Source organism: Mustela putorius, unplaced genomic scaffold (assembly GCF_011764305.1).
Source record: "Mustela putorius furo isolate JIRA1106 unplaced genomic scaffold, ASM1176430v1.1 tig00000228_pilon_pilon_pilon, whole genome shotgun sequence".
NCBI lineage: Eukaryota > Metazoa > Chordata > Mammalia > Carnivora > Mustelidae > Mustela > Mustela putorius.
Window position 1 is genome coordinate 936,459 of NW_025421322.1, and position 11,095 is coordinate 947,553.

The 11,095-nt window shown below is 37.5% G+C and overlaps 1 pseudogene; it reads left to right on the forward strand.

Annotated features, from left to right (window-relative positions):
* The first annotated feature begins 286 nt into the window (after window positions 1–286).
* On the forward strand, window positions 287–1,257 carry LOC101673447 (annotated as a pseudogene).
* The last annotated feature ends 9,838 nt before the right edge of the window (window positions 1,258–11,095 follow it).

Below are 11,095 nucleotides of genomic sequence, written 5' to 3' on the forward strand. Positions count from 1 at the left end.
TATTTCAAAGATGGATATGGGCAGTAGGGAAACTGCATTGGTGTAGATAGGACTAGTACCTAAGGTCATTGGATTCTAGTCTGAGGTATCCTTCAGCAGAGAGATTATAACTAAAAATACCATGTATATAAATTGCTTCTTCTGTTCACTGTTAAGTAATGTTCTTGGGTCTTATGTTACATTTTTATCATTTTGCTTCTGAGTGATCTGAGAGTTATAATGTCTGGACCATTAAAAATGTCTTTGAATGTTTCTTTTCTGGCTGGGAGGTACAGGACACCCTTTCATGGGCCAGGTGGCTGTGGCAAGGATAGATGTGGTGGCAAGTACTAGTGTGTGCGTGGGGGGTCCTGGCCCAGTACATATGTACCTTAAAGAGAAAGACAATATGGAAGACCAAGATCATCAAGATGTCTGTATCCAAGCCCTGCATCTCTGGATATTGCTTACCACCTATGCTGTTATCCTAAGACAAATTCAAGTACAAAAGAACTCAAGTGCCCTAAGGAAGATTGGATAACCAAAAAATGTCTAATTTCACTATACATGTGAGAATGATGCAATAATTCCAGAGAGGTCCAGTTTGAAACAAAACCCCTGTTAAGAGTAGAAGAGATTATCTGTGGTCTTATTAAGGGAGAAGCTGTCAAACTTCAGGTAGTAACAAACTTTGATGACACTGAGTAGATTTTCCTGTGAATGGAAAAGATGCCCAACATGTTGTTCCATCAGTGACAACAGTAAGCTAGTTACAGATGAATGCTGAAAAAAGATACTGCAACTAAAGGAATAATACGCTATTAAAATTGATCCTGTTCTTACTGTAGAAGAGAAGTAGCCCTATATGGTAGAATGGTATACTAGATCACATGGTTTGCTTGTTGAATGGTATATTAAATCACATGATGGCAGAATCTGATGTTATGCTCAAGGAAGAGTATGAGAATTTCTTTGATAAACTCCAGCGATACAGTATTTCTGTGTTCATATTTTTAGCTGGTATTGGTGTTATGCTGGAGGAGGTAGTCCATCAGGCTAGCGTTTATCACCCAAACATCACAGTAGTGTTCGGCTTCATGGATTTTGATGGTAATGGGGGTGCTCAAAGGATTTAAAAGCAAACTAATTTCTTTATTTAACAAACATGATGGTGCCTCGAAGAATACAGAATATTTCAATTGATGAAAAGAAAATAGCAACTAACTCTGCTGGGAGATTCTCAAGGGGATATAAGAATGGCAGATGAAGTAGCTAATGTTGAACACATTCTGAAAATTGGATATCTAAATGATAGGGTGGAAGAGCTTTTTAAAAAGTACATGGACTCTAATGACATTGTTTTAGTAAAAGATGAATCTTTGGATGTAGCCAACTCTGTCTTACAGAAGATTCTATCAACTAGCTTTCTTGAGACCTTTCTCCTGTGGGTACAATTGATGCAAGAACTGCTCACCTGTCCATCTTGCTGAAAGTCTTCTATTTATAAAAATTCTTGCTCTTGAAGTTTTTTCTCTACATTATTGAAGTGTTTTCAGACATATTGAATCCATCAACCAGAAGCTCTTTTTTTCTCCACTTTTTTTTTTTAAAGATTTTATTTATTTATTTGACAGAGAGAGATCACAAGTAGGCAGAGAGGCAGGCAGAGAGAGAGGAGGAAACAGGCTCCCTGCTGAGCAGAGAGCCCGATGCGGGACTTGATCCCCGGACCCTGAGATCATGACCTGAGCCGAAGGCAGTGGCTTAACCCACTGAGCCACCCAGGCACCCTCTCCACCTTTCTCAACACACTCCTCACTATATATTTTCATAGACTTAAAAAAAACCTTAAGGCAAAAATTTGAAAAATAACTCCCTGCATTTCCAGAATTTTGTAGTTTAATGTTATAATGAGGTTTTGAGGAATCTTTTTACTCTGGGAAAGTTCGTAGAGGTTTAAAGAGAAGTTTTATGAAATGGTGAAATAATGTGCATGATTTTAAGTGTTGCCATTTTTATAATTTGGGTGAATTATGCTGATATTATCATCTCCCGAAATTGTGTTATGTTTAGTTAATTTGTTGTGTGAAAATTGGCATTTACCAGAAAATACTGGTACTTGGTGTTTGAAAAACACCATTGGTATTCACATGTCACTGATCTTGACAATATGTTCTATATTGAAGCCCTGATAACACACATGAAAATGAAAAGCCTTTTTTTTTAAATTTTTTTTAATTAATTTTTTATTTTTTATAAACATATATTTTTATCCCCAGGGGTACAGGTCTGTGAATCACCAGGTTTACACACTTCACAGCACTCACCAAAGCACATACCCTCCCCAATGTCCATAATCCCACCCCCTTCTCCCAAACCCCCTCCCCCCAGCAACCCTCAGTTTGTTTTGTGAGATTAAGAGTCACTTATGGTTTGTCTCCCTCCCAATCCCATCTTGTTTCATTGATTCTTCTCCTACCCACTTAAGCCCCCATGTTGCATCACCACTTCCTCATATCAGGGAGATCATATGATAGTTGTCTTTCTCTGCTTGACTTATTTTGCTAAGCATGATACGCTCTAGATGGCCTACAGACACATGAAAAAGTGCTCCATATCACTTGGCATCAGGGAAATACAAATCAAAACCACAATGAGATATCACCTCACACCAGTCAGAATGGCTAAAATCAACAAGTCAGGAAATGACAGATGCTGGCGAGGATGCGGAGAAAGGGGAACCCTCCTACACTGTTGGTGGGAATGCAAGCTGGTGCAGCCACTCTGGAAAACAGCATGGAGGTTCCTCAAAATGTTGAAAATAGAACTGCCCTATGACCCAGCAATTGCACTATTGGGTATTTACCCTAAAGATACAAACGTAGTGATCCAAAGGGGCACATGCACCCGAATGTTTATAGCAGCAATGTCCACAATAGCCAAACTATGGAAAGAACCTAGATGTCCATCAACAGATGAATGGATCAAGAAGATGTGGTATATATACACAATGGAATACTATGCAGCCATCAAAAGAAATGAAATCTTGCCATTTGCGACAACATGGATGAAAAGCCTTTTTAAATTGTACTATCAAGACAATTATTATTTTTTTTTAAAGATTTTATTTTTATTTATTTGACAGAGAGAAATTACAAGTACACTGAGAGGCAGGCAGAGAGAGAAGGAAGCAGGCTCCCTGCTGAGCAGAGAGCCTGATGCGGGACTCGATCCCAGGACCCTGAGATCATGACCTGAGCCGAAGGCAGCGGCTTAACCCACTGAGCCACCCAGGCGCCCTCAGGACAATTATTATTCATTTATTCAACAATAAAAAATTTCTTTTGTAGGTTTCACTTGTTCTAGGTGTATTAATTACCATCTTTGTAATGTTGCTATACTGTATGATACTATTTTCTAATATTAAACAACCTTACTGTTATGGACCATTTGAAGCTAAGTTTGAGGTTATTTTTCTAAGATTTGATCTTGTCTGATCATACCTTATGAAAGTTTATTGAAGAAGTCTGAAGCATATCCTACTGGTCCAGAACTGGGGAGAAGTGAGTACTTTTAAGCTATAGTCTAGTTACACTCAGGAAATGTTTCTTGAATATTTGCATCAATGAATATTCAATTATGCCATGGATAATTACCATATATGCTAATTGGTGATAGTAATATGAAATGAAGTCTCACTTTTTTTAGAATCTTTTTTTAAAAAAGATTTTTATTTATTTATTTGACAGACAGATATCACAAGTAGGCAGGGGAGTGGGGGAAGTAGGCTCCTTGCCAAGCAGAGAGCCAGATTTGGAGCTCAATCCCAGGACCTTGGATCATGACCTGAGCTGAAGACAGAGGCTTTAACTCACTGAGCCACCCAGGCGCCCCTGAAGTCTCACTTTTGAACAACTTTTATTTGCAGTAAACACTTTAGGAAAATGTATTCTATTCATCTGAAAAATCCATCACAAAAAAATTTCAGTAATTCAAATAATGCTCTGAATTCTGCCCTGATTTGAGTAAATGTCATTAAAATCATGATTCACAGAGTGATTTACATGCATTTAATTTTGGATTTATTGTAATGCCTTCTTTGGTTTACTAAGGTAGAGTTTACATATTGTAAAATTTACCCTTTTTCCATATGGTTTGATGAATTTGGAAAAATTTACACAGTCATGCAGTTGCCTCCATGGCCAAGATACAGAACATTCCCATCATCCTGTAAGTTTCCTTCAAGTTCCTTTGTAGATAATTCCTTCTCCCGTCCTAACCCCTGATGACCGCTGATATGATTTCTTTTTTTTTAAAATTTAATTTCTTTTCAGTGTAACAATTCATTGTCTATGCAACACACCCAGTGCTCCATGCAATATGTGCCCTCCATAATACCCACCACCTGGCTCCCCCAACCTCCAACCTCCCACCCCTTCAAAACCCTCAGATTGTTTTTCAGAGTCCATAGTCTCTCATGGTTCATCTCCCCCTCCAATTTCTCTCAATTCCCTTCTCCTCTCTTGATATGATTTCTGTCCTTGTTTTGTCTTTTCTGCAATGTCATATATTATATAATAGCTTTTTGAGTTTTTTTTTTTTTTTTTTTTTACTTATCATAATGTTTTTCTTCACATCCTCAACAGCAGTATTTGGTAAATATCTTTTTTGAAAAAGCCTATCTAATACGTATGCAAGCAATAGTATCTCAAGGTGGCTTTAATATTTATTTCCCTTACAACTAATGTTAAGCATCATTCTTTTCATGTGCTATTTGCTCCAAACTAGTACTGTATTGCTATTTATGTCTTCTCTTAGTTCTGTTAGTATTTGCCTTATAAATTTAGGTGCTCCTATATTGAATGCTTAAATATTTACAATTATCATATCTTATTAGGATGGATTGACCCCCTTTATCATTATGTAATGATCTTCTTTGTCTCTTATGACTATTAAAGTCTGTTTTGCCTATTATAAATATAAACACCTCAGCTTTCTCTTGGTTCTCATTTGCTTGAAATATGTTTTCCCATCCCTTCATTCTCAGTCTATGTGTGTCTTAAAGCTAAACTCTGTCTCTTGTAGGGAGCATATTTTTGGATCTAGTTTGCTTTTTATCTTTTAAATCCATTCATCTGTTTGACGTCTTTCAATTAGAGAATTTACTCCATTTACATTTAAAGTAATTATTGATATCAAGGACTTATTACTATTTTGTTAATTGTTAATTGTTTTATGAGTGTTTTGTAGATTCTTTGTTCCTTGCTCCTTATTTTCTGTCTTGTGATTTGATGACTTTTTGTAGTAGTATGTTTTGATTCATTTACATAATTTTTCACATAACTACTATACATTGTTTATGGTTTCCATGGAGTCACTTAACTTATATTTATAACATTTTAAGCTGATGACAACTTTAAAGCATTTCTTAACTTCATGCTTTTGCTTTTCTCTCCCCTTCTCACATTGTAGGTTATTGATTGATACCCAGTTTACTTAATTTTTAAGAAGATTTTATTTATTTATTTGAGAGAGAGAGAGAAAGAGCAAGTGTGTGCACAGAGGGAGAACAGAGGGAGAGGGAGAAACAGACTCTTTACTGAGCAGGAAGCCCCAAGCAGGTCTTGATCCCCAAACCCTGGGATTATGACCTGAGTGGTAGGCAGACACTTAACTGACTCAGCCACCCAGTGCCCCTAGCTTACCTATTTTTTATTTTGTGTATGCAATAAAAATTATTTTAGTTATGGTCATTTTTACTGTGTTTTTAAATTTTTAAACTAGAGTTGTAAGCGAATTATTCACTGCCTTTGCAATATTAGAGAATCTAACTTTGAACATATATTTACTATTATCAGTGTTTTTTACACTTACTTTCATATGTTTTGATGATATTAACACTCTTTATGCTTGAAGAACTCTCTTTAGCATATCTTGTGAGGCAGATCTAGTGGTGATAAACTCCATATTTTGTTTGGGAAAGTATCTTTCCGTCATTTCTGAAGGACAGCTTTGCTGGGTATAGTTTTCTTGGTTTATAGGGTTTTTTTGTTTTTTTTTTTTTTTTTGAGTATTTTGAATATATCATCTCATTCTCTCCTGACCTGCAAAGTTTCTGTTGAGAAATCTAAACAAAGTCTTATGGGGGTTACCTTGTATATGAAATTTCTCTTGTTAGAAATTTATCTCTTTGTCTTTTATTTCAAATTTATCTTTTTGTCTTTTATTTTTGATAATTTAATGATAATGTGTCTTAGTTTGGCCCTTTCCAGGTTCAGCTTATTTGGGGTCTTCTAGACCTCATGAATCTGGGTGTCTATTTTTTGTTCCAGGGTTGGGAAATTTTCAACCATTACTGCTTTAAATATACTTTAATTTTGGCCCTTTCTTTCCTCCTCTTAGAATTCCCATCATGTGTAGATGGTTTCCCATAATGTGTACATTGTTTTCTTGATGATGTCCCATAAGTTATATAGGTGTTCTTCACTCTTACTCATTCTTTTTTCTTTTTGTTCCTCTGGCTGGATAATTCCAAATGACCTATCTTCTGGTACACTGATTCTTCTCTCTGTTTGATCAAGTCTGTTGTTGAAGCTTTCTATTCAAATGTTCAACTCAGTCATTGTCTTATTCAGCTCTTAAGTTCACTAAACTTCTTGAGAGAATTTTCTGTATTGTCCATTTATAGATCTCCATTTCTTTAGGCTCTGTTATTGGAGATGTATTTATTTCCTTTCTTGGTGTCATGTTTACCTGATTCTTTGTGATACTTGATTTCTTGCATTGGTATCTGGGCATATGAGGAAGTGGGTTCCTCCTCCAGACTTTATAGGTTTACTTTGGCAGAGATAGTCCTTCACCAGTCATCTCAGTTTAGGATTCTGGACTGGTCAACTTGTAGTGTTTTTGGGCAGGTAGGTTTCTCTATCAGGTTCTCTATTTGGTGAGGCTATTGTCCAAGCACTGAGGTTTAAAGGAGTGACACTGGCTGAGAATATTAGGGTAAGACTTCTTTCTTAGTTCTCTGATCAAGCAAGACCGTATGATGGTTTTGCAGTTGACTGGATTCTCTGATTAGTCTTTTCAATCATGTGGGACTGGATATTATAATCAGCCCTTGATGAGGCTGTGAACTTGCTTCCCTGCCTGTGTGGGGTGGTGGGATGGACTCCATAGCCATTAAACCTTGGTGGTGGGGGACCATCTTCCTGGCAATATGGGACTGTTATCTTGGTTCTGCAGATAGGCAGAGCCAGTAGCTGGGCTGGGCTCTCTGGGTGCTGTTGTTGGTGGGGCCGTCAGATGGGCTATGCAGCTTCCTAGGTATTCTTGGTAAGAGTTCCTGGTCAGGCAGAGCTGGAGGCTATATTCAGCCCCAGACAGGGCTTCAGATTTGCTTCTCTGCCTGGTTGGGGCTATATAACAGACTTCAGGGCCAGTAGAATTAATTGGCTGGGGACCAAAATTAGGCAGAAGTGTTCACAGACTTCCAAACAGGGCCAGTATCTTAGCTCTGCAGATGGGTAGAGCTGCTGTGTCTGCACTCTTTCCTTCGGTAACTCTGCAAGTGGGCTCCTGGGTGGTTTGGTGAAGTTTCCTGGTTGGATAAAACTAAGGTGTATACTCAGTAATGGGCAGGATCATCTTACCTGCCTAGACAGGGAGCAGAGCAAGCTCCAAGACTGGCACATTTCACTGGCCAGCAAACCAAATTATGCAGACCTGTGCACTGAGTTACCCAGCCAGACAGGGCCACCAGCTGAGTTCTGTACATACGCAGAATTGCTAGCTGGGCTTTCTGTTCAAGTGCTGCTGGGCTGCCTAGCTTTCCAGGTGCTCTTGCAAGGTTTCATGGTCAGGCAGGGAAGCAACTGTACCTAGCAGTAGGTGGGGCTGTGAATTAACTTCCTTGTCTGGGTGAGGTGGCAGAATAAGCTTCAAGGCTGGCAGGGCTTGTTGTTCAGGGTCCTGAACCAGGCAGAACTGCACACCAAGTTTCCTAACTGGATGGGGCCACTGGCTTGTCTCTATAGATGGGCAGTGCAGCTGGCGGGATCTCTAACTGGTACCACTGTGAGGAGGAATTTGGTCTGCTAAGATCTGAACCCTGGGTGCTGTAAGGCCTGTCCCCCTTCTCCATCACAACCTAATCTCCAGTGGTGAAGCCTTGCAAATTCCCTCCATGATTACTGGTGAGGTGACACCCAAGTGGGCCTTCTGGGAAATGATCCACAAGACTTGTGGAGCTGGCTGTTCATCTTGGGCTCTCAGGAAGCCACCAGAAACTCTGGCGGCAGTGAGAGATAGAGATGTACAGGAGTAAGACCAATTTTGTATTGTTTTCTTTAGCTTTGAGTAGATTGGAGCTTGGTTTGTGCTATACTCCTTAGAGGAAAGGCATGACTAAAATATGAGAAGCAGTTCTAGCTTTCTTTGATTACTTTATTCTCCTCTCTTTGTTTGCTGCTATTTTGGAAATCTCACTCATTTCATTTGTCTCTCATTCTATCCCCTTTATCTTTTCCTTCCATTACTCCAAATTCTTCATCAAATTCCTGATGCTTATTAAAATTAAAAAGATGATTCTCTGAAGATGAGGAATGTGAAGTAAATATATTTTGGTAGAAATTTTGAGATTAAAAACATATTAAGCATTAAATTAATCAAAATTATTGGAATGTGCTGCTTATGATTAATTGTTGGATAAAATGTTCTGACAACCTAAGAATGTTCCCCCTGGTTTGACTCCACTTTTAATCCACAACTCCATCTCCAAATAGCAGTGTCTTTGTAGTGCATCATTTACAGCTTAGTGGAATCACTCAGTTTCAGATTTTCTTTCTTCTTCATGTCTGGCAGCCATGGACCAATTAATCTGAAAATATGAACATTTCAGGAGGATATTCTTCAGTAACTCAGCAGGGCAACAGATGGCAAAATGTTTTATGTTTTTTCCAAATCCATTTCCATTTTGAATTCATGTCCCTGAGTGCTTAAAAACATTTTTGTTTGGATAGAAATTGTTCACTATCAAACAACAACAGTCTCTGTTTGAAGACACTATCATTTGAATTACATCATCTTTGATAGTTGTGGGGCAGTCATTACAATCTTAGGTACTTTGAATCTGTCCTTCCTTACCTCACATTCTATTTTACTTACCAAGGATATATTTTCAAATGTTGGATTTTCATAGCATTTGTTAATTCATGTATTCATTCATTCATTCATCGCAAAACTTGTGTTGAGCACTTTTACAGGTATACCATACAAGATAAAAAGACAGGTATATCATACAGATAAAAAAGACAATAAAATGACCTGTAGTCAAGGACTCTAGAGTCTACTGGATTCAGTAGCTTTATCAATAAGATTTAATCCTAGTAAAGCATTTTTAAGATAACCCTGCTTTCAATTTTTGTTGGTTATACCTTTCATTCTAAAGTAACTTGAAGATTGTTTAGGGAAGCTGGCTGGTGCCTAACTACCAGAGGCAGATTTACCAGGAAGGGAATAAAATTTATATTTCAAACCTTGAGAGGAACCCAATAATGTGTTTATGTAGTCCTAGTTTTTGTAAAAATTTTAAAGGTAGACCACTTTAACTGTAATTGGTTAAGACCAGTGCCTCTCTCCATTCTGAATTTCCCCTTTTGTTCTTTTCCTCACACTAGATGGTAATGGAAGAACTATGGACATTTTTGGGATCCATCTAAGTGGAAGTTGTGTTAGGGTTCACTTAGTTTAGGTCTTGTAAGATAAATTTATGATTTTCAGTCTACTCCATGACTAGTTTTCTAGATGTAGCATGGAAATAATATAAGTATATGCCATTGCTCACTGAAATGAATTCCCTGGTGTTTTAATCCGAAGTTGCAGGAAGAGAAGCCTTAGTCCACAGCTCTGCCCAGCGTGAGAAGCATGTGGTATGGAGAAGGAACAGTTTAAATTGTGGGGAGCTACAAGCTGTGGGAAAGTCAAACTGTAGATCTGTAAAATTGCAAGCAATAGATTTAATTCTTATCAGCACTTAAACAAAATGGAAGTTCTTTCTCTTGATGAAATTATGTTCCTTGACATACTGCATGCAATTATAAAGGCACTATAAAGTCTTTTTATTTATGAGAACTGCACAGAATAGTATTTGTCAGAATTTCTGTGTTTGTAGGACACAAACAATAGCTGTAGTATCAAGTGACATTTTATATTTTAAGCATTCTAATGTATAGCATCTTAGGATAGTATTATCATTAATAGCTATGAAGCCAAAATAAACTACTAAGTATACAAAATTAATTTTGAACAATTACTCTAGAGGAAAAAAATCAGAAAATTTTTCTATATAGAGGGGTGACTGGGTGGCTCAGTTAGTTAAGCATCCAACTTTTGATTTTGGCTCAGGTCATGATCTCAGGGTCCTGAGATTGAGCCCTGCATCAGGCTCTATGGGAAGTCTGCTTTTCTCCCTCTTCCTCTCCTTCTGCCCCCCACCCCCACTCATACTCTCTCTGTCTCTCTCTAAAATAAATAAGTCTTTAAAAACAATTTCTATATTGAAAATATCACAATGTTCTTATCAAAAGAAGAGGTAGTGAGTAACAGCCAAAAGATGTAGAAAAAAACCACAGATGTGTCCGTCAGTTAAAAATATTTTGGTGACTTTCTGGATATTGTGATTTTTGTTAGCTTTTAAAATTTGTAGTTCTAATTTCTTTTCTAATTCTAAATAAATAACTATATGTCTGCCTAGTTTTATATTAGTAATTTTGGATTATTTCTCTTAAAGGTATCTCTCAAAATGTATATGTTTCACAGCTCCCAAAACTTGGATCTGCTATCTGCCCCAGATTTCATTTTGTTTGTCCAGTGATTTCTCAAGGCATGATAGATCTTTGGGACTATATTAACCCTAGGGAAGGAAATGCAGGCTTTGGGGAATTGTACGGTGAAGGGTGAGGATAAAAATGGAGGAAAAGGGAAGTTAAGGGGTTGAATACTTACACTGTTGATTTAAAATTTGTAGTGAATGAAACATGGGAAGGAGAATGGAAATGGAAAAAAGGAAGATGAATGGGACAGAAAATCTATTTAGTTTAGCAGAAAGAATACAGAATTT